The sequence below is a fragment of the Felis catus genome, chromosome C2 (genome assembly GCF_018350175.1).
Source record: "Felis catus isolate Fca126 chromosome C2, F.catus_Fca126_mat1.0, whole genome shotgun sequence".
Lineage (NCBI taxonomy): Eukaryota > Metazoa > Chordata > Mammalia > Carnivora > Felidae > Felis > Felis catus.
In genome coordinates this window covers 60,768,330-60,791,290 of record NC_058376.1, presented here as the reverse complement: position 1 = coordinate 60,791,290, position 22,961 = coordinate 60,768,330, and the positions used below count along the sequence as shown (strand labels likewise).

General features: G+C 37.6%; 1 protein-coding gene across 46 annotated transcripts in view; it reads left to right on the top strand.

Moving 5' to 3' along the window:
• ZBTB20 (zinc finger and BTB domain containing 20) overlaps positions 1-22,961 on the top strand; it is a 789,483-nt gene that overhangs the window by 575,196 nt on the left and 191,326 nt on the right. For 4 of the 46 annotated variants that reach the window (XM_045036347.1, XM_045036352.1, XM_045036351.1 and 1 more), the window contains one exon: positions 7,949-8,003. The exons of the other annotated variants lie outside the window; for them this stretch is intronic. The gene's annotated coding sequence lies outside the window, so the exon portion shown is untranslated. The remainder of the gene's footprint in view (positions 1-7,948; positions 8,004-22,961) is intronic. 46 annotated transcript variants of the gene reach the window in all.

Genomic DNA, 22,961 nt, shown 5'->3' with positions numbered 1-22,961 from the left:
TACTCCTTACGAAAAAAAAAATCTTTCTTTTTTTATTCTGATGGCTAGTATATATGTTCTCTTCTTCTTATATCTCATGTAGATCTTTAACAGTCCAAATATACAGACCAAGTGTGGATGAAATCAGCATGTTTAATGATAGTCTTGTACCTAATTTTAAAAGAAAAAGGGAACCTAAGGTTAGTGGTAAGTGAGTCGGATGGCTATAATTGAGTTTGTGTTGCTTTCATTGTTATAAAATTTTAATTGGTATCAATGCTTAAATGTATATCAAAATGCATGTCACAGCTTTTGTACAAAAATACAATTGACTCTAGAACATATTTTCTTAAGTGAGAATGATAAATTATCTCAGAACTTGTGATTCTTTACTTTTAAAAATCATAAGGTCAGTTCTTTAATTAAAAGATAAAGAAAAGTGTTCAGTGTCCATGTAGTCAAATCACTCATATCAGAATAATCTGGTAACCAAAAAAAAAAGATAAAGAAAAAAATTATGAAGGGAGGAATTCAATCTATTTTCAGAAGAATTTGTCTCAGAATGACTTCTTTTATGGTCTCATAAGATCCGCTTCTCGAAGTCTCCCTTTCAGTGCACGAAAATGGAAATGATACCGGGTACAACAAAGAATTTGTCCTAAATTTACTCATGTCAGTTTCAGTCATGAGGCTTAATTATGTTTTTCTATTAAATAATAGGTCTCTTCTATATAAACATTATTTTTTCCAGAATACTTAGCATGAATATATGGTCACCCTCTATATAGAAAATTAGAGGCAGAGAGAGAGAGAGAGAGAGAGAGAGAGAGAGAGAGAGATATAGAGATATAAAATACTCAATTGGAACTACTGGTAAATATATATTAAGTGTACAGAATACAGCTATGTGTATTACCCATCCAGCCTGTTTGACAGTCTTCTCCATGTGTTTCTACAGAGGTAGATTAGACCACTACTTTTTATATCTTTGAGATTATGGCAAGGTATTACAAAGACTGTTAGATAATGAAATACAGCTGAACATTTATAAACACCAGATCTGAGAATGTTTGTTGATGGAAGTTTCAAGATCCAGTTGCATCTGGGTATGTGAGTATGTGATGACAGTACTCTACAGACCTTGATATTAAAAGGCTTCCTTCTCACTGCAGCCCTGTGAAGTAATGTGGATATTGTCTTATCCACCCAATGTATTGACAGAGAGAAGAGGCTTATTGATAAACCCATACTGGCTTGAGTGGCAGAAACATTCTATTTCCCATGTAAAAATTGCCCTCCTGTGAAGCTCCAATCAGATTTTTGGACCTGCCATCTAGTGGCCACTGCAGTAACAAGGCAATCATAACATTTTGGTCTTCCTTTGAATACTGGAGTTTGAATGTAGCTCATCTGCAGATAAATAGGGGGGCGTTCCAGCCATTAAACACTGTTCCCTCTTTTTTCCTTAGACATACTGCCATTTTAATAGAGCAGCTTCAAGCAGAACATTTGTTATATTCACAGGAAAACAGATTTTTCACACAAAATGTATACTTCCCACCTGAAATTTAAGAAAGAAAGAGATTGAGAGGAAAGGAGAGGAGAGGAGAGGAGAGGAGGAGGAAGAAAGAAAGTCTTCCATTATTGAAAAGAGATGTGGAGCACTGCAGGGAAAGGGGGGGGGGAGGGAAGCTGGAGAGCAGGCACATATTCTGTCAAGTAGTTCTACTTGTGAGACTAATTCTTACAAACTGTGCACCCAGCAGAGTAAACCTCTTATTTTGCTGCTTTTGCTCTGATCCCCCACATAGCTGTAATGTTCTACTTGTTTTTCCCTGTCCTATAAACCACATAGGCATTTGATATGATACATAATGTTGGCAAAGGAACAATTTACAAATGACTTAAGTAGGTAATTATTTATTAGAATATTAGTCTATAGACGTCTGTGTTACTGTAGCAAAACCTGGTAAGAGGTTAGTTTTGTTTCAGTGTTTCTATTATAATCCCTGTTTATTAGTTTTCCTTTTTCCAGGGACTTATGAGTGGAATGTAAAAATGCACAGTGAGCTATTATTATTATTATTTATTTGTCAAAGAAACATGAATATACAGAGCAAAGACCAGTTTGTGAACTATGCCAGACAGTCTCTAGCCCCAAAGACCTCACAATACAACTCTTAAGCAGGTCCCAAAAAATTCAAGACAGAATGAAAACAGATGGATGAATGATACTTATTCAATATCTTAAATATAGAACTCAGTGGTGCAGGTGCATCTTCAGATGTTATTTGAAAGAAGAGACAGAATATCTTGGCATTGTGTCATTTATTCATAAATATTATAAATTTTATATTATTTGAGAAACTATTCTAAATATACAGGGTGGTTTGAAAGAAGGTGTGAAAGCTGATTCCTTCAAATGAGACAAAGGGCAAATCGAGTTAAAAGCAGGGACTGAACATAGTTAGAAAAAGTGGAGGAGAACCAGACCAAGGATGGAGCCAAGGAAAAATAAACCCCAAGGGGATACATAAAGTTTGATGAAAAAGAATTGCAAGGATTTTTTTTTAACGAAAGAATCAAATCCACCAAGAAAGATGATCTTGGCAGCTATGTCCTGAATATACTAAAATTGCCAAGAAACTCCAGGAACAATAATGGCAGAGATAATGATTTAGTTATGGAAATTGCAATGCAAGGGTGTAGAATTCTGTGTGGTGGACAGAGGGTCTGGTTTTGGACACAATATCGGTATAGCAGGAAGAATGGTCAGATATAGCTAAAAGCAGAATAAAAGGTGAGACAGGAGTCAGGTTTGTCAGATTGTTGAGGAAGACAGAAGTCAGTAAAACTGTCCAATGAAGCCATGGTATTTTTTTTGAACATCCATTATCTGGTCCTACATTGTTAGTTATTAGGGAGTGAACTATAGATATAAGTCAGGATCCCTAAGCCAAAAAACGATGCTATGTTCCAAGTGAGAAGATAAGACTGACATTGACACACCTACATCAATTAGAAAAAATAAGGCAGTTGATGTTATTAGTCATTGCAGAATTTTCTGGAAGGGAGAAATAAGCTGACCTTAGAGTAATCCTGGAAAAGCCATCCAGGTGATGAGACCCAAGCTGAGACTTGAAGAATGGTGTGTGGGGAACCGACATTAAAAACAGGGAGAAATATGATGACATCGTGAGGATAGAAATCAACAGGGTGTTTTGGGGAAGCTGTAAAATGCCATTGGTGGGTGAAATGGATGGTTTGAGCTGAAGAGTAAGGAGAAACAAGTTAAGATGGTAAAGTGAGGCCAGTGTGTGAAACGGAGACGATCAGAATTCCTCAGCATGTGATAGGGTCACTGATGAATTCATTCCAGAAATATTTTTTGATGGTGTATTATGTTTCAGGCACAAAATAGACAAGGCTTTTCTCCTTTTGAACTTCCATTCTGATGAGGGAAATTAGAACCTCCCTCCAGCAAAAGGCAAGCAAATAAATGAACAAGATAATTTCAGAGAGTCATCAGTGCCATGAAGAACATTAAACTGAGTGGTAGAAAAGAGAATCACTGGCAGGAGTAGTGATGGCCCAAAATGGAGAGAAAAGAGTAAATATTTGAAAGTAGAAATTCTTAGGACTTGGATATAATTTGAAGAGAATGCACAAAGGGACGTCACAGGTGATTTATAGCTATGTAGGCAGGGAAATTAAGAGTAAGCTAATGCCAATCATATAAACTGGGAAGACGGAAAGAGAGAAAGGAAAACTTGGGGAGGGGGTAAGAAAGCTCTCTGGCCCCATAATCCCTCCTTGTTGCAGTGACCCACTAAAGCCTTGGCTGCCACCCTCAATTTCTTAAAGATTTTTGTCACTGGCTCACTGACCTCTTTTTATTTCCACCTTATGACAGTTCTTGGTCATTTTTGTGTTTAAATATATAATCTTTCCCAACACCTTGCATCTCAATTCCTTGATTGTCTTATGATCTGTCCTCCACCCTACTGTAGCTATCCACTTATATGGTTACACTTGTGGCATTTTAATTACTAATAATTACAACTTTTCCATAATCTCAATTTCAAGCATCCCTCTCTTCAACCACCACCTAATATTTTTGCAATCCCCCTTATTACAACAACTCCTGAACCTTCTATGACCTCTCATTCATTGATTCCACCCTTAGCCCCTCATATTCTCACTTCCTTATATAGTTTAGATTCCTTGGACAACAATTTTAATCTTTTCCTTGCATATGCCCTTAACTTCTTTCATCTTCTCTTCACTGACCTCTCCTGGCAAATCCCCACCTTAGTGATCATCTGCAGTTCCATACCTATTCCAGGCCTGATGCCAGCTAACAGTGGCTGGAGAAAAATACACAAGTAACCTGATGACTCTCACTGTAAACTCCTGATCACTCCCAGAGGCTCTTAGATCTGCCCTGCAACCATATTACACTTCCCTATCCATTCTCTTCCCCGTATTTCCACAAGAGCATTTCCTGTCTTTCCCCTCTCTCAAACCTCCAACATTTCCTTCCCTATTCTTACTCTCAACTTATGACCCTCCTTCCTACTTCACTGAGAAAATAGAAACAGTCAAAAAAGAACTTGCGTGAACATTGGCTCTCCAGCACACCTACCCTCCCATCTGCAGGCATGCCCACACACTGCCTCCTCCCCAATAACTGTGGATAATCCCTGTGCATTCTCGTCTCAGTCCATCCCTCACTGTGCATTCAATCCCACCCTGTTCACACACATTCGTGAGCAGTGCCCCTGAAAGATACCCCTGCTTTCTCTTACTTTACCAATTTGTTCCTATCTTCTAAATCTTTCCTGTAGCCCCCAAACATGTCATAATTTCTCTCATTCTAAAAAACTCTTTTTTAACCCACACTCCCTGCCAGCTACCATCCCATTCCTTTGAGTCCTACTATACCAAAGCTTCTCAAGAAATGCCTCCAATAACTACAGACACTCTCCTGTTCTAGGCTCTAATTCTCTCTTGATCTTTCTCTCATTAACGTTTGCACCCACCACTAAGATCACCAGTAATTTCCAAGTTGCCAAGTCCTTTAATTCAGTCTTGTCTTTCCCCCATCTGCCAGGATTGTTTTCTATGGCTCCTTATTCTTTCACATTAAAACACTTTCTTCACTTGGTTGGCTTTCAGTCTCCCACACTCACTTGATTTTTGTCCTACCTCACTGGCCATTCTTTCTCAGTCTCCTTTGCTGGTGTATTCTCATTTCTGCAACATGTAAACATTGGAGGGACCTACAGCTCAATCCCTGAACCTCCTGTCTTTATCTCCATTCACTTCCTTCATTGCCACACCCAAGCTTGTGGTTCCAGCCCATACCTCTAGTCCAGGCCTAAATTCTAGGTTCACATGTTCAGCTGCCTCCTCGACAGCTCCAGTGTGAGTCTAATGGACATTAGAGACCTAACATCCCCAAATGGAATTCCTTATTTTACTCAGCAAATAGTTTTCCCCGCCTTGATAAACAGTACCTCATCCTTAGAGTTGCTAAACCCGAAGGTTTATTTCTCTCCCAGTTTTTTATTTCTATCACAAATTCAACTTTAGCAATGAATTCTGCAGATCTTCAAAATACATTCAGAATCTTAACCACTTCCTATCCTCACCACCCCTACTACTATCACCTTTTACCTGGATTATTGCGGTAGCCTCCTAATTATCTTCCCTGTTTGTGGCCTTGCCACGTATAGTCTATTCGCAAAATGGTAGCCAGAGTGGTTGTTTGTAATGTAGGTAAGGCCATTTAAGTCAGCCCAAATCACTGCTCTGCTCAGAACTCTCTCAAAGGAATCCATCTACTCAAAGGAAAAGCCAAAGCCTTTATAGTAGTCCAGAAGGCACTATACATTGTTTTCCCTATTAATTTCCATGTCCTTATTGAGCACCTGATCCCTCACACACTCCTCTCAAGCTTCACTGAGAAGCTTTGCTTCCTTTCTCTTCATAGCATTTATTCTGTTCAGATATAGGTTTTATTTGTATATTTATTTCCCCTTGCCACGGAATATAAGCCCAATGATTGCAGGGTTTTGTTGTATGGTTTTGGGTTGTTGGGTGTTTTTTGTTTTTTGTTTTTTGTTTTTTTGTCTATTTTCTACTTTAAGAAATCCCCAGTGTCTACAACAGTGCCTGGCCTATAAAGGGTATTCAGTAAATATTTGCTGGATGAATGAAGAAAGAATGAGTGCTTCTTTCCCTGAGTTTGCAGATGTTTTTATTAAATACAAAACTTAATATTGTGGCAAGGGCCCCATGATTCTCCATGGCAAAATTTTCAGATTCTTCAAAATTAATTTTGAAAGTAAGTGTACTTTGTGCAGGTTTATCCAGAATATTAGATAGGCCACTATTTCTGTTTAGCACCCAAAGCAGCAACATTTAAAGTACTTTTCTTTTTCATTTGGTAAATGTTTATCAGGGAATATGAGCATTCTAGACACAGGTAGTGACATGTGCAGAGGCTCAGAAAAATAAAGAGAACATAGTACAGTGGACTGTTACCATATCACAAGTGACAGACAACAGAGGCCTGAGCTAATGTGGTACAGCGGGAGCAAGAGACCTAGAAAGGTGAGAAACATCAATAAGTAAAAGGTCACCAGAATGAAGAAACTGGGTTGAGGAGGAAAATAAAATACTGCCTATCCTTATCAGGCTATAAAGTGGAAAGTGGTTATAAAAGAGGTAGGTAAGAGTGGAATTGGAACTTAGAAGACATGAGTTGTAAAAATCCCTTTGTAGGATATGGACTTAGAATCCCTCATTGTTATAGTTACTACAAAAATATTCAGTGTGTTCATTGGTGACTTTGTTAGAATCATTCTGGAAGGCATTCCCAGATGAGACCCTAACTTTCATTCTTCCAACTGCCTGACTGACAGCTGAAATAGTTTGAGGTTCCATATTTTCTACCTAGTGGCCTCACCCTTCCTTAAAGTTTTTTTTTTCTTATTTTATACTGAAATTACTAGACTGATAGAGTATTATATACACACACACACACACACACACACAAACACACACAATAGTTTTAAATCCAATTAACTGTAAATATTGCTTTCTATGCACAAAAACCTCCCTCAGTTATTAAAAGAAATTACATTAGAATTACAAATCTGATGATTATTTGAGGGGTGATGAAAAAGCAACAGATGGTTCCCAGGTATGGGGCTCGGGCATATGGGTGAATGGTGATGTTATTTGCTCACATAGAGAACAGAAGAAGAGAAACTTTGAGGGAGAAGATGAGTCAGCTTTGGCCGTATTGAAATATCCAACTGGAATTTTCCAGTAGGTCATTTGCTATAGAGGGCCAGAGGTCAGCAGAGAACTAATGGCTTAAAATACAGATTTGAAAGATATTAACATATTGATGTTAATTCAGACTGGGAGACATGGATGTCTAATGGGCAATGGACATAATTGTGTGAAGTATGTGGAATAAACATAGACAGATGTGACCTGGACATTAAGGAACTTCTGATCACTTATCTGACATTTTCCTAGACTAATTTCCTCTTAAATTCACTCCTACTCATCCCCTATACCAGCCCACATCCTGTCCCAGCCTTCTTATTTAAAAACATCTACAATTCAACACCTGGACCCTTTACATTGCATACATGCCCGATAGCTGTAATAAATGCATACCTCAAAATTGTATGCAAAGAAAAAGAACATGCATGAATTCACACCATTCGTGAACTCTAAGCTCTCATTATTTTTAAAAACTATGGAATGAACATATTTACATGATGAACAATGTCCCCTAATTTACGTATTCTCTAAGAGTTTTTGTCCGATTTTCTTTGGCATGGATCAAATTCATCTGTCATAACACAAACCATTGGGATATTTAAGGAGACCTCTGTTAAAAAATGAGAGGGTGGTCATCTTTTTCTGGTTTTCTTTCCATTTGCAGTGAAAGAAACAGAGGCACTTAGAACTTCAGTTACTCCCTAAGGACCAGTCTCTCTGTAAGTCACTCATCCTATAGAAATATAACTTCCAATTTCATTGTGCTCTTAGATTACTTACTTTTTCCTTGGCTTGAATATCTAAACATGTTTTGTGGCCATACCACTTGTGTCACCTCTATACCCTGGTACCTCTATACCTTGGTTCATTTATTTACCTTTTTATTTTAGAATATTTTGTATCTGTTTTTTCTCCTCATAGTTGAAATTTTCCTGACAGAGACAGCCTTTGAATGGAAAGTGTATGTTGGTCTTACAGTAGTAGTTGTAATCTCTGTTGTCCCGAATTTCTAGAATCTGTGATTGTCAGGGACTTCTCTTTGCTGTGCCTCTTTATTGGCAGTCTCACTTTCTTTCTTGCGTCTTATCTTTATCCCTCCAAAAAAGCTTCTGTGAAATGTGTCTTCCCCACCAATCTTAGTGCTACACTGTTAGTGTATGCAGTCTCTATGGTAACTGGGACACATGCCACAATACCAAGATTACTGGAGCAACCATCAGAGTTGGGAAATCGGCACATGTACTCCTTTGGCACCATGGAAGTTTCCCCATTAAAACTAGAATCAGATAGTACTATTTTAATATGCAGGGCAAGGAAGGAAGCAGAGGAAATGCTATAAACTCAGTCTTCCTACAGGCACATTATTGGGTTTTGTTGGAATTCATGAAGTTGATCTTATTTATCATGAATAAAGCTAGACTGGTGCATAGCTTCTGACCAGATACAGATAAACTGGTTGAGTTAGGGGAAGACATTCTTTTTTCTTAGGGATACATGAGTAGTCTGTAAACAAGCTAATTTTACTGAAAGTGGGATATATTCTTAGGTAAACTCAGGGAAATTACCAATAAGCTATAAAAATTATTCACTGCCATTGTAGAGACAGACTTTTCTAGATGATTTCCCCAGCAAATGCATATTGACCCATGAGGGCAAAAGGCAAAATGGCTGTCTCCCAAAGTGCATTAGGGTGGAGGCAATTCTTTTGGGAAAAAGGAAGGAGAATGAAGTAAGAAATCTCTTTTGGTTGCTTCCTCTAGGACTCAACTTCCTCTCAAATATAGTGGAGGATTGTACTTCCAGGTATAACCCAATAGAAACAAAGGGCCTAAAGCAGCATTTTACAACCTTGGCTCTGTTAGCATTTAGGGACTGATGAATCTTTGTTGTACAGAACCGTCCTGCACATTGTAAGTTGTTTGGTAGCATCCGTGACCTCTACCCACTAGATGTCAGTGGCAACTTCTTCAGTCTTGACAACCCAAAATGTCTCTAGACATTGCCGAATGTACCCTGGTGGGGACAAAAATTGCCCCAGGGTAAGAACCACTGGCCTAGAGCAAGATGTCGCCTGGGTAAGAAAAGAGAGTTGGAAAATTCCTGCAAAGTCCCAGAATATTCATTCAGTTGGTCTTTCAGCACATGATTGCTGAATCTCGACACTCTTGCAGGCACTCTTCTCTGTATCAGGGATGCCATCATGAACAAACAACACCCTGATCTCGTGGAGCTTACATTCTAGTAGATGTGTGCCACATGTTCCTAACCAGCTGGATCCCTTTCCCTCTACACAGCCTAATAGCAAATGCTTCAAGCCAAGTGGAGGCCAAGAAAAGAAAAACCAAGTTCATATTTGAAGACTCTTTCTCAGTTTATGAACCTCAAAAACAGCACTGATTTAAAAATGAAACTTGGCAAGTGATTAGTTCATATGTTTTAGTTTATAATATGTTTTAATCATTTGGGGTGTTTTCAAAACAAATGGTGAGATTAGGGGTTTTTTTTTCCTTCTATTTTTGGCCTCTTTCCTCTGGAGGGCCCTTCTCTTGTTTTAGTTTTGGTGTTCTTAGTATATTTGAAGAATGCTTTTAAGTGTTTGAAATGTGTGCACGTGGATGAAAGGAGATGAGGAAGAAAAAACATAAGACTTTGCCATCCCTGCTCAAACAAATACCCCTACCCCAAACCCACAGCAGTGTTTAGGCATTGCTTCCCCAAGGAAGCCTTCTCACAAAACCCTCATGGCAAAGTCCCCCATCCCAGGCATCCTCCTAACACTTTTCATATATCCTTATCATCATTGAAATTAAGGAATGGACTATGATATTAGTTGTTCAGATGTTTCCCTGTAGATTAGAATCTCAGTGTGGCTCAGCACCATGCCTGCTCTACCCACAGTTCCACTATCTTCAGCACAGGGGCTGGCACACAGTAAATGCTTAAGAAATATGTGTTGACTGACTGAGAAACACAGCTTTTGAGGTGAAGCCCTCCCCAAACACTTCCAACCTGTGCACTGCCTATAGATTACCCTGCCCCCACTATCAGACTTTATTGTGTTGATCATTATTTTGTAGACTCGAAAGTAGCATGCAAATTCCTAAAATCATACTTAAATCAGAAAGTCTAGAGAACAGCTTAAGTTCATTAATCTTAGGGATATTTCAGGATTATTTAGAGATTTCAGGAATGTAAGAAAAAGAACAGGGCATGGTATTTAGGAATATTTTAAAGTATTACTGATGCCCTGAGCATTGTTGAAGAATTAGAAGGATAAGTGTGTATAATTGTCAGTGTGGGACACAGAGAGAAATTATGTAATTTATTTACTAGTTTTCTTGGTTGATGTCTGTTTCTCCCACTAGAATTTAAGCTCCAGGAAGGTGGAGAATTTGTCCTATCAATAACTTTATCCTCTTGGTCCAGAATGGTATTTGATGCATACTAAGTATTCAGGAAATATTTGTCAAATGAGTAAGTGGAAAGCATTCATTCAATCAATCCTATGTTGATTGATATATTAATTGCTTATTACAGCAGGAACTGGGATGCCTGGGGGGCTCAGTCAGTTAAGGGTCCAACTCTTGATTTTGGCTCAGGTCTTGATTTTGGCTCATAGTCAGTGAGATCAAGCCCCACATCAGGCTCAGTGCTGACAGTGCAGAGCCTGCTTGGGATTCTCTTTCTCTTCCCCTCTCTCTCTCTCCCTCTCTCAAAATAAATAAATAAACTTTTTAAAAAAGAAAATGCAGGAACATGATAAAATTCTCATTCATTCATTCAACAAATATATCTTGATGGCATGCATCCTAACATCCTAGAGCGTGTCTAGGACATAGTAGGCACTCAGTATTTGATAAGTGAATGAGATAATGAGTATTCACATGTACTCAAAAATGATTCATTTACTAAGCGTATTCATTTACTAGAGCTGCCATAACAAAGTGCCATAAGTTGGGTGGCTTAAACAATAGAAATTTATGTCTCACAGCTGTAGAAGCTGGACACCTAGTTAGTCCGCATAGTTAGTCCCATCTGAGGGCTCTAAGGAGAATCTGTACCATGGATCTCTCCTAACTTCTTGTGGTTTGCTGGCAGTCTTTGGTATTTTCTTTCTTTCTTTTTTTTTTTTTCTTCTGGAAACATCACCCTGATCTCTGCCTTCATCTTTGCATGGTGTTCTCTCTGTGTTCATGTCTGAGTCCAAATTTCCCCTTTTATAAGGACCCCAGTCATATTAGATTACTCCGGTATTACCTGATCTTAACTTTATTAATCACATCTGCAATGACCTTATTCCCAAATATAGTCGTGTTCTGTGGTACAAGGGGGCAGAATTTAAATATAGTGTCATAATACTAAAATAACAAATCTTAAGGTAGTACTATTTTGATGGTTAATTTCTATTTTGAAAACATCAACTTCTCAAAATAACATCTAGTTTCATGAGTCTGTATGGAAACTGATATGATGATATTAATAGCATTTACTATATTACACAAAAACTTGTGTGTTTATAATATAGAGGGGGAACGTGAAGAAAGTCCAAGAGGCATGAATGTACATAGCACATTTTGTTGAATAATGTGTGACCAACAATGGGTTTTGTGGGGAAGACTGCTAAAGATTCAGAAGGAAATTGTATAGGAATCAAAGGCATTTAGTCTTTATTTTACAGACATCAAGGAACCAGCACAGAATTCAAAACTTTTCGAACTATAGAAGGGTATAAAATGGGTGAATTGTATGTAAATTATTCATCAATGAACCTGACTTTAAAAAGAAAGAAATAAAACGATGAGGTTAAAGAATGGACTTTGAAAACTAGCAATTCAGAGGTTTTTGGTGACCTTGACAGTTTAATTAGAAACAGCTAAAGAAACCAGATTTTAATGCATTGAGGAATAAATGTGGGTTTTAGCAAGCTTGAAGGTGGTACAAGAAGGGAAAGATGTTATCCACAGAAGATGGTTTGTTATTTGCTGGTTTGTTATGGCTTTTATTATTTGTTTTAGATGAGGGCAGCTGAAGCATGTTGGCAGGCAATAAACAAAATGGAAAAAACAGAAGAAAGGAGTAATTAATATAGTGAGATCCTGGAGCAGGTTGTAAGTAGTAGAGAGAAAGGTCTCTGAGACGTTATGGGTGGGTTCTGAGAGAGGTGGAAGGATGAGATGCTATTTGATGACTTCTGTTTCTCTTTGAAAAAAGATACAAGGTTAGTGGAGAATGAAGAGTAGGAGGTAAGTTATAAGGAGTTAATTAGAGTGATAAATGGAAGCCAGGGAATAAAAAAGGAAAATTACTGGGAACAATAAAAGAACTATAACAGTTCTGAAACACCAGCTGGAAACCAGGACTCTGGAGAGGCCCCAAGCTGTACAATTTGGGAAGTCTTCTCCAGCATTGTTCAGCAGCCTGAGAGCTGAGAACACACATGAGCAGGTTCATCTGGGCTCAAGAACTAGCCAGGTACATTTGAGAACCATGGATGAGGTGCTTTAAAGTTAACAACCTTGAGGGTCCCGGATGGTAGAGAAGAAATTGGAGATTAATAATCAATCTGGGGAAAAAAAGAGAGAAAAAGTGAAAATCGAAAACTCTTTGGTAAGAAGGTAGAGTACTTGTTTTGTGCAACCATGTTTTCTAGAAGCTTGCCCCTACCACACATATCTTTTGACACCAGTCAGAGAGAAACCACAGGAAGCAGACTGAATACTTTGGAGGGCATAGACTGGACCCAGAAAAAGCCTACAGGTTAAGATTTCATTCCCAACTTAGCCAATGATTTAAAGTAACTTAATGCTTTGCCATCATTACCACCATTGTTGCAATTTGCAGATCCTTAGGGAATGCGTGTTACTTGTGTATATAAAAGTAGAATAAATGGGGCAATGGTGATAAATGACAAGAGGCAAATATTTTTACTTTTTTGCCCCTGATTCCAAAAATGTACTGATGTTTCCTTAAAGCATGCTCATTTATTTCTCTCATTCTAAGATTCTCTATTCTGTTAGTGAGTCTCCAGAGCTGGCACCCTTCTTCTGGCATTCACTCTCCCTTTCTGTGTTTCTTCTTCCTTGTTTCCTCCTGCCTTTAGGCATTAAATGTGGTCATTTGTCTCAGCAACCTTCCCCCACCCAGTGACCAAATAAAGTATTCTCATAAGCTTTATATTGGATTTTTTTTTCCCCAAAAAGACAAGGCTAAAAAGTTGGTACTTGGTTAGAGAATACTTTTAGGTAATTCCCATTTGACACTGTACAACTAACCCCTCATGCCCTATGCATTCAGATGAACCTGGGTGTCTCTTTATGGTATTCATAAGGAGACCCCTGTTCCTGTGGGCCCTGTCTCCCTATGTCAGACTGGCGAAGTAACCAACCATGTTATTCACTGTGAGATACCATGCTCTACTTATCCTCTACTTGCTTGAGTGACTATGATGAACATAATACACAGGGTTTAGTAGTTGCCTAAACCTATGAGAATTTTTAAGCTCCTTCTCTTGATATGGTCTATTTGTAAGTTCAAAAAATAATTTGGGTGAGAACTTCAATAGACAACTATGAAGAAGATCCTTTTTTCCTTACAAATATAAATCCTTATAAAATTCCATTTTTTCCTTTTTTTTTTTCCTACTCACGACTCTATTAAAGCTCTTTCCAGCACTGCTAAAAACCAGCTGGTCTAGAGATTAATATGACCAGACATACCATGAATTTTTTACATCTCAAAAGTCCCGGTTTCTAGTTCTTGGTCAATCAAATATAGGTTGTATTTTCTTGTACATATGAATGTATAGTATATTATCATAAGTCTTCTCTAAATTTTTTTTGGTCTCACTGTCTCCTAAAATTGTCCCTACATGCTTCTTTGTTATAAAGAGGCAAATGAACGAAAGCTGACGAACAGAGGAGAGAGAGAAAATGTAGTAATAAAAAGAGAAAGCACGCTAGAGAAGAAGGAAAACCAGTGAGGAGATGGAATGAGGAGTGATTTCCCTTTGCCCCAGTCCCCTAAGAGTGCTTTTTATGTTTGGATATTCCTCTCACCTAGTGCCCCACATGACCTCCTCCTAGCCATTTTTTCTACAAAAATAATGTTTCTACTGCCAGCAAATATCTCCCACCTACCCAACAGGTCGGAATCTCCTGCCCTAGCAGCTTAACATCCTCTCCAGCCCCTTAAGCCACCAATGGCTCTTGGGACCCACTGCCATTCGTTTCTCCCTCCCCCATCCCATGCTGGCATGGAGAGTGTTAATGGCTGATGCATCTCTAAAAAGAACTCTAGAAATAATTTGGTTTTACTTTATTAACATTCAAAATATAAACAGGTAAACTACAAGTTGAATTCATTAATTCTCCCTCTACTATTTAGAAAGATGAAAACTGCATTTCTAAAGAAGGGATTGATTGGTGTCATGTACGTATTTGTTCACTTCTGTTTATGCAAGATAATAAGAGTATTAACATAGATGTAAAACAATGGTATTTATAATTCCATCACCACTGTTTATAATAAAAAGGAAGTATTTGAAAAGAAGTAGGGAGAGAACATTTGCTGTTCTGTATATATTAAATCCTTCCATTTTTGTTTATTGGGCATATGAGGAAGAAAAAATTTAATAAGTTGAGGAAGAGTTAGTGTCTTTTATCCCATGTTCACTAACATAGTGACCTAAGATAGTGAAGTTTAGAAAAGACTAAAATATGATGGAGGTACTCCTCTATATAAGGACCATAGAGGCTAGAGACATGTGCTCCATTAAATCCTCTCTGAGATGGGGATTACTCGAATAAGACCAGGATCCTCTTTTGTGTGCTGAAATGTTCTATCCTGGAGAGTAGTGAGTGCTGTGTCTGGCAGACCATTGACTCATAATTTGCCTGTAGTTCAAGATATGCTTCCTAGGGGCTGAGGCCCCATTAATTGTTCCAAAAAAAAATTCATGTTTCAAATAGGTCTGTAAGGACCCATTTCTAACACTTAAATAGTTCTGGGCAGACTTTTATAATATTTTCTTGGCTCTTTGAGAAAGAAAATGTAGGTGGTGGGGAAGGGGTTTCTTATCTAGGTAAGTAATAGAGTTGATAATATAGACCACAAGGAGGTCGTTCATGAGGCCTTAGTGGATGTCACAGGGCAATTGAAAAGAATGAATAAGGAACAAGGGGAGGTTGTTACATTACCTAACCTGGTGGGCTAATAACTTGTCAGTGGTAATGGAGGTATAAGTGTCTAAAGCATACATAAGAGTGAAAGGTCTTTGAGAGCAAGAGTAAAGTCCAATTAGCAGAGTAATTAATAATAGACTCTGAAAAAATATCTGTTAAATTAATGAATACATGCCTCCATGTGGGCAATGCTTTGCATGTTCTTCCTTATGTAACCAATTCTCAAGGAAAGTTCAGAAACTTTGTTAGGTTCTCCAGTGAGATAGTTGAATTTTAACAAGGTCATAAAGTCACTGATTTTTATTGATTTATTCGTTTTAATCCCATTCACATTCCTGTTCTTGTTCACCCATCTAGGCAATCATATTCTCTTGCTACTTGGACCACTTTTACATGAAAGTGATGGGAAATGAGGTCAAGAGAGGTAATGAGGGATTGGGTCTCATAGACCATGGTAAGGGCTTCAGAATCCCAAGCATCAGTGAGTCTGAAAAAGCCTGATGGACAGGAGTCTTGGAAATCCCAACAACCCTATTGCAGATGAAGCAGTTTCAGCCAAAGACTGGAAGCACAGATATAAGAGTTTGATTTAGGCTATATGTCAAATACAAAATTTCTGACCACTGTAGGTAAAACACACACACACACACATACACACACACACACACACACACACACACACACACACACACACACACAAAACCTGTGCCTCATTGGACCTCCTTTTTGCCTGTTTAATCAGTTTTACCCACCTGACACTCCCAGTTAGCAGCCACACCTACAAGAAGCTTAGGGAACAATATTGAATGTGTTTTAGAACTTCATAAGGTCTTTGGTCCCAAAGCATAGTATTTAAGACACTTCAAATAAGAATTTTAAATGTTAGATAGGTTTCCCCTTGTACTGACTCTCTGCTGTGCTAAGAATTATGGAATTCTTGGGCATTTACTAGTGTGCACATAAATCACTTTGCAGAGGAAAGAGAGGTTGAAAGTTCACACAAGACGTGCATGCTCTATGACCGAGTCATACCAGAATGAGCCAGTTTGGCACACGGGCTTTTGAGAATGAGAGAGAACTGACCGTTTGCCTAAGATGGGACATCCAGGGGAGGTCATTTTCTTGTCCATTTATGTATAAATCTTTAAAATTCTGAAGTCATAGACTAGTCTAACTGAAGGAAATAGCCAAGAATTTTTCTTATCATGTAGCAGAGATGACAGACTTAAAATCTGATTGCCCTTTTGATAGCTTCTGAAAGAGCTAGAACTTGTCTGGCTCCATTTGTCTGACCAAGAACTATTTCCGTGATGTACCCATGAGGGTTTCTAGCAGAACCTCACACTTACTGTCTAAATTAACAATTCTCCTTTCTTCTGCCGTGACACGAACCACTCTACACCATACACATGATGTTAAAGATTTTGTTTTTATTTTAGCATGTGGACATATTCTGTAAAAGCGTTTTCAGTTTCATCACGTCGACAAGCTGCTTCCATTAAATCACCCACCATCATCATGTTCACTTTTTTCTTTTCTGAAAAGTTAGAAAACAGTGAGCATCTCTGAGTTTTCGAGGCATTCACTTTGGCAAAAATAAATCTAGAAAAACATGAGCCTATTCCTTGAAATGGAAAAAAAGATGAGTTATATCATTCTTCTCATTGGCCCTTCTCTTGAGGCTCTTAAAGATAAGGAAGGAGGCTAGGTCTTTTTTAGTTTTTCTAGCAAAATGAGATATTAAAAAAAATCTGGATAGAGATCAAACTTCTCTACCTCAGTATTTATTATGTATTACTTGTTATTTAAAATAGAAACTTCAATAAGTTGAATAACATTAAAGGGTTTAATTCAAGCATTTTTGAGCATTTCTGCACCCTCTGATAAAATGTTATTGGGCAATATTTTAGGGTTACACTGCTGTTTTGAATTAGAGCAGATATACCCTAGCTCTCCCATCACTATACAGTTTTTTTTGAGAAGAAAAAAAAAATCATCTGATCATGCTACTGCTGGGTCATTTAAAGCACTGAGTGGATGTGTGAAATGAGGGGAAAAACCCACTCAGTATGGGGTTAATTAGCTCTGTGGAGTTGTGGGTGGGTCACTTCCTCAGGACCAAATCACACAGGAGGAACCACGCATGTGCAGACTTAACAAAATTGAAAGAAAGCTATGAACTCTCAGACTCTGGGGCACAAATTGATGCTTGCCTCTGGAGACAAGAAAGGAATCCTTTTGTAGCATGAGTACTTTGGGCTTCATTGGTGAGAGACGAATGGACTTCCCTTCAAGCGTCTGGTGCAGGCCACTGGCAGACACTGAAAATGAAGCTGCAGTTGAGAAAGCCCTGGCCAATCGGCACTTTTTGAAATCTACCTCTGCTGGACTCTTTGAAATCATATTGTCTCGCTTGGTTTCTTTAACGCGGCTTACTTGCTAAGTCTCGTCTTGGAAACAACATAATGTCTTCCTGAAAGTACGAGGACGAATCCTTTCTATTTTCATAATTGTGTTTCACGGACTGCCACAGGTTCCCTGCCTGCTGAGATCAGCTCAGCCCTAGTTTGGCCTGCAGGATCCCTACCAGGTTGTTTACAGTCTAATCCTTTCACGAAGTAGGGGGTGAAAGAGCAGGCAGGAAACATCCTCGATTCCTAGATCATTGTTAGGTGAATCAGAAAATTCAGGTATTTACAGGGAAATTTCACAGGCAGAGTTTTCTAGGGAAGAAAGATTTTGTGAAAAAGACTCGTCAAGCATACACTAACCAAGAGCCGGGGACTGGTGGAGATTGACTGTGAGGAAAGCACCACTGAAGAACGTGCTAGTGAAGTTTGAGTGCATAATATTTATGTTTTCTTCTACTTCTATGTAAATCACTCTGACATAAGTAGGAACAATCCATGAAGTATATGGACAGAAAAATCCCTAAATATTTCTTATAACTTTTGAGAGGAAAAAAATATATATGATGTAGGCAAACCTATGTATATATCTTTATTTGCAATTAAACTATAAGCAACACTGGCTTCTTCAATTGGGGAAGTGGTGAAATTGAAAAATTTGAAAAGTCCAAGACAAAATCCACCACCACATACGAACATAATTGCCATACTTCCTTAATTGCCTGTGAAAAAAACCTGAATCTACATCTTGTAAAGACAGTTAAGGAAATGCAGATTCCCCTGAGAGGAAGTATTGAAACAATTAAATTGATAGATTTTCAGATAAGTGAGTGCAAGTTGCAGTTGAGGAGGACAGAGAACTGACTGAGAGTGTCCCCACAGAAGCAGTTCCGGTCACATTTGTTTCTTTTTCTTCAACTTCCTGATAGCATATGGATGTGGAAATAGGGTGATAAGAAGAGATGGAGGGAGGGAGGCCATGAGTAAGTTCTATGAATTGTTTTTTTAATCAAAAGAAAGTACATCCACAACCTAATGAACAAAAATAACTTCATCACTAGTTTGAACTTTTCATTGTTGCTTTTACTTTGTTTGTTTGTTTGTTTGTTTGTTTGTTTTTGAAAGAGAGAGAGAAAGAGAGCAGGGGAGGGGCTGAGAGAAAGAGAGATATTTTTAAGCAGGCTCCATGCTTTAGCATGGAGCCTGACTCACAACTGTGAGATCATGACCTGAGTCTAAATCAAGAGTCAGACACTTAACGGACTGAAGTATCCAGGTGCCCCTATTTCTTATCATTTTGATAAATAGCCGTTCTAACAGGTGTGAAGTGGTAGCTCATTGTGGTTCTGATTTGCATTTCCTTGATGATTAGGGATGTTGACCATCTTTTCATGTGCCTGTTGGCCATCTGCATGTCTTCTTTAGAAAAATGTCTATTCAAATCCTCTGCCCATTTTGTAATCAGATTTTTTGCTATTAAATTGTATTAGTACTTTATATATTTATGCATATCTACCACCCTCTTATCGCGTATATATTTTCTCCCGTTCAGTAAGTTGCCTTTTCACTTTGTTGATGGTTTGCTGTGTGGAAGCTTTTTAGTTTGATGTAGTCCCACTTGTTAATTTTTAGCTTTTGTTGCCTTTGCTTTTGGTATCAAATTCAAAAAATCGTTGCCAAGACCAATGTCAGGTTTCCTTCTGGGAGTTTTAATGTCTTACATTCGAGTCTGTAATCTTGTTTGAATTAATTTTTGTGTATAGTGTAAGGTAGTAGTCTAGTTTCATTCCTTTGTGTATGGCCAGTTTTCCCAACACCATCTATTGAAGTGACTATCCTTTCCCCATTGCATATTCTTGGCTCCTTTGTCATAAATTAATTGACCATATATGTGTGGGTTTATATCTGGGATCTCTATTCTGTTCTGTTAATCTACATGTCTCTTTTAATACCATACTGTTTTGATTACTATAGCTTGCAATAGAGTTTGAAATCAGGGTGCATGATGCCTCTGGCTTTGTTCTTCTTTCTCCAGATTTCTTTGCTTATTTGGGGTGTTTCATATTTCCATACATATTTTAGAAATCTTTGTTCTATTTCTGTGAAAACTGCCTTTGGAATTTTGATGGGATTGCATTGAATCTGTAGATTGCTTTGGATAGTATGGGCATTTTAATAAGTTTAATTATTACACTCCACAAGCACGGAGTATCTTACCATTTATTTGTGTCTTCGGTTTCTTTCATCAATATCTTATAGTTTTCAGTGTATAGACTTTCACTTCCTTAGTTAAACTTATTAGGTATTTTATTCTTCTTGATGCAACTGTAAATGAAATTATGTCCTAACTTTCTCTTTCTGATAGTATGTTGTTATGTATAGAAATGCAACTGATTTCTGTGTATTGATTTTTCATCCTGCAATTTTACTGAATTCATTATTAGTTCTAACAGATTTGTAGGGTTTTTTGTGGAGTCTTTAGGATTTTCTTCTTTTTTAACGTTTATTTATTTATTTTTGAGAGAGAGAGAAAGTGTGCAAGCCAAGGAGGGGCAGATAGAGAGAGAGAATTCCAAGCAGGCTCTATGCTGTCAGCACAGAGCCTAACATGGGGCTTCAACTCACAAACTGTGAGATCATGACCTGAGCCAAAATCAGGAGTTGGATGCTTAACTGACTGAGCCACCCAGGCACGCCTAGGATTTTCTATATGTGGTATCATGTCATTGGCGAACAGTGAGTTTTACTTCTTCCTCTCCAATATAATTGCCTTTTATTTATTTTTCTTGACTAATTGCTCTGGCTAGGATTTCCAATCCTATGTTGAATAAAAGTGGCACAAGTGGACATCCTTGTTTTGTTCCTGATCCTAGAGGAAAAGCTTTCAGCTGCGTCTATTGAGATGATCCTACAATTTTTATCTTTCATTTTTTAATGTGGTGTATCAAACTGATTTCCATCCTTGCATCCCTGACATAAATCCTACCTGGTTATAGTGTGTGAACCTTTTAATGTATTGTGTGGAATTAGGTTTGCTAATATTTTGTTGAGGAATTTTGTGTCTATGTTCTTCGGGGATATTGACCTTTCTTTTCTTGTGATATCTTTGTCTGGTTTTGGTATCAGAATAATGCTGGCCTCATAAAATAAACTGGGAAATGTTTCCTCCTCTTCTATTTTCTTTGAATGTTTGGTAGAATTCACCAGTGAAGCTGTCTGGTCTCAGACTTTTGTTTGTAGGGAGTTCTTAAATTACTGATTTAATCTTCTTACTAGTAATTGGTCTGTTCTGACCTTCTATTTCTTCATGATCCGGATTTCATGTCTCCAGAAATTTATCCATTTTCTTCTAGGTTGTATAATTTGTTGACATATAATTGTTCATTGTAGTCACCTAGATCCTTTGTATTTCTGTGGTATCAGTTTTAAGGTCTCCTCTTTCCTTTCTGATTTTATTTATCTGAGCCCTCTCTCTTTTTGTCTTACTGAATCTAGCCAAACATTGTCAATTTTGTTTATCTTTTTGAAGAACCAGCTCTTGGTTTTATTGATCTGTTCTCTTTTTGCCCCTATTTCATTTATTTCTGCCTTGATCTTTGTTGTTTCCTTTCTTCTACTAACTTTGGGCTTTGTTTGTTCTTTTTCTAGTTTCTTAAGGTGTAAAGTTAGGTCATTTATTTGAGACTTTTCTTACTTGAGATTTTTTGTTCTTATTTCTTTAGGTAGGCATTTACTGCTATGAACTTTTCTCTTAGCTGCTTTTATTAGGTCACTTATTTGATATTTTTCTTATTTATTTGAGATTTTTTTTGCTTATTTCTTTAGGTAGGCATTTATTGCTATGAACTTTTCACTTAGAACTGCCTTTGCTGCATCCATAAGTTTTGGTGTAAGTTTTAGTAAGTCTAACAACTGATGTTATTGCTTATTATACTATAACTTTTCAAAATTCAAGTTTGTGGTTAGCTTGACACCTTTGCTTTTCAATTCATTCCCATCATTTGAAACAGCATAAGCAATGACTACACGCAATTACCATGATCCTCGTTAGGTTGTCAAAGTTAGCTTAATGCTTTTTTTCTGTAGTGATACCGAACCAAAAAAAAAAAGTTTCTTTTGAAAGGTCTTAGACCTCTATCCTTCCAAATCCTAATCACAGCATAACCAACCTCAAGAAGTCATTAGTAAAGACTAGAACAATATCCTATAACAATTCAGCTATGAAGAAATTGGCATAGTCCATCTCTTTGATTCATGTTCTTATGAAAATAATGTGTTGCAAAATAAAACTATATTTCTCTCAACATTTTTTTAGCTAGATTATTACAGGTTACATTGGGACTGATTTTTTTTTCCTAACAAAGGTTGAATAACACTCAAAGGCTTTAGTAGCCAAAGTTCATCTTTAGAAATAGCTTTCTTCTATAATGTACTGCCAATTTCTTATGTGTGTGTATTTTGACCTTCCTGATGCCTCTGCTATGGGCTGCCTGTTGATTGGTGCATGTTAGTGCTTTGCTTATAAGAGTTGGGCAATAGTTCAGTGATCCAGTCCAAATGTGGGCCATAGATAGAATAGGCTCATCTTCTATTTAAGAAATGTAGCAAACTGCTTTAAATGAATTTGGTTCAGACAAGGTCATTGGAACTGTTCATCTAACCCTGTGTGCTGTATGTAATGGACACTTCTGCTGAGCTCCAAAACTGCAAGGTAAATAGACAAGAAAGCCAGTAACTTGCCACCTCTGTGAGAGCTTTCCTTAAGTCTGTTATTGGATTTGCATTCTTAATCATATGGGGCCCATTTTGGTCATTTAAAAGGACTTGTTCACTGGTTCTCCTGATGTTTTTGAAGATAGTCCTGGGAATAAAAATAGTGAGTTCTTATATTATTTTCTGGTCTTTCCTAACTTTTTTTTTTAATAGGAGATTGAGTTTATATGCATATTCATACCAGGTTTATGAAATATTCAGCTAAATTTCTTAGACATGAAAGAATTAATTGTTAGAATGTTTTAATCTAGCTAATCATTATGTTTAAACTATAGTAGGCTCAAGTACATTTTCCTCAATTCTATTTGTGACATAT